Raw genomic sequence first — 1,995 nt, forward strand, 5'->3', positions numbered from 1 at the left:
ATGCCAGAGGACCCTTCCTTCAGATAAGCTTTATGGCACTGGTACTTCTAGTCCTTGTACCTCTAATGTGCTCTCATCAGTATCCAATTGAACATTGCCTCATCATTTTCATCCCACTTGTACTTTGGCTAAATAAGAAATAAATAAAAAATTCTCATGTTAAGCACTAAAAAATAAAATAAAATAAATTAACACACCTAATTATTATCACAAAACACATCTTTCAATTCATATCAGCACACAATACTTTATACATATTCAATCATACTTTACACATATCCATAACATTTTCACTTTATAAGAAAACTCCTTATGCAAACATATCCTTAGACATAAAATTTATCAACAGAGAGATGTCAATTCAGTCAGTTCATGCCTTCCAATTACATAAGCAATCATATATATGTTATCAAACAAATGTAATTAAGTAAATTTACTTTTCATATACTTTTCAGTTACTTACCGACATTGCATTCCACACCTTCCACTTCTCAGTCTAATCAAGGTCGTAGAACGTGCTTGCCCTCATTCCCACCAGACTCCGTATGGCGCAACCGATATCATGTGCCACCAAGCTGTTTATCCCCCTCACGCTAGGGCCTTTTAAACTGGGGCAATACGCGAGCTTGATCTTCTGCCCCGTTTATTGAACGATATCCTCTGCCTTCTTTCCAGAACAAAAACCCCACTTCTTTTTCGGGGCCGGAGCTACAATTAACATGTGAAAATACATTATGATACTTAATATACAAGAAAATGAAAATGAAAATGAAAGAGACATATTGTACTGCAAGTTTACTGACCCCCATTATAAGTTTACTGACCTGCAGTATGCGTTTACTGACCCCCAGTAGAAGTTTACTGACCCCCAGTAAAAATACATTATGATACTTAATATACAAGAGGATATCTGTTGTGTGTAAGTGGCATGAAAATGAAAGAGACATATTGTACTGCAAGTTTACTGACCCCCATTATAAGTTTACGGACCCCCAGAAGAAGTTTACTGACCCCTAGTAGAAGTTTACTGATCCCCAGAAGAAATTTATACTGACCCTCAGTAGAAGTTTACTAGGGGGAAGTAAATTAATACACTTACATGTTTGTCTTCTAACTTTGATTCAAGCGCTGCCGACGATGCGTCTTGCAGATTCGGGTGCGGTTGCAGTCTCGGGTGCGGTTACAGACGCCGATTGAGATCCCGTTGAACAACTGTCAACTATAGGGCGCCGCACGATCAAGGGGGGAGCCCCTGGTGGTACTGTCTCAGCCGGCATGGGGTTAGGATGGCTGCTACTGTTAGCTGAGCCAACGCTCTGCCGTATTGACTTCGTCAAAGCATTGGCCTTAGTGGCTCGGCCCCTTCCTCTTCCCCATGATCACCATATCTTGCACATGAATAACACACAATTGTTAGTAAATGAGTGAGTAATAGATAAAGATTATGAAAAATAGTTTATAGAAAAGCATACAGGTTGATCAAACCACTTGTATTTCTTCACTTTTTTATTTTTTTTAGACTTCATGCATTGGTGATACAGAAAACACTAACAAAAGCTGTGAGCCACTTAAGCAGAAGATACAATGTGATATTGGTTTTTTTTTTGGATAATTAAAAAATAATAATAATAATAATGAAACACGATCAACAAATTCGTTTACGATTCAGAAGTAACAAGCAAGATCAATCTGAGAAGAGAGAGAATACGGACCTGCAAAAGGAGCGGCAGTGAGAAGGTGAGAGCAGAGAGATCGTAGCGGCGGTGAGAAGGTGAGAGCAGAGAGATCGGAGTGGCGGGTGGCGATGAGGGGAGGAGGTGGGTGGATGCGCGCACTTTAATCGGTGGCCGATGCGTGGATGGGGTCTGGTGGCCCAGCTCTGGTGGCGCGACTCTGGTGGGATTTAGGAATTGTCGGTGTGAATTTAATTAGGGATTGTGGATTGCACGAGGGAGTTAATATAGGTTTTAAATTAGGTTTCGTCGCCTAAGACAT

Source organism: Fragaria vesca, linkage group LG1, assembly GCF_000184155.1.
Source record: "Fragaria vesca subsp. vesca linkage group LG1, FraVesHawaii_1.0, whole genome shotgun sequence".
NCBI classification, from domain to species: Eukaryota; Viridiplantae; Streptophyta; class Magnoliopsida; order Rosales; family Rosaceae; genus Fragaria; species Fragaria vesca.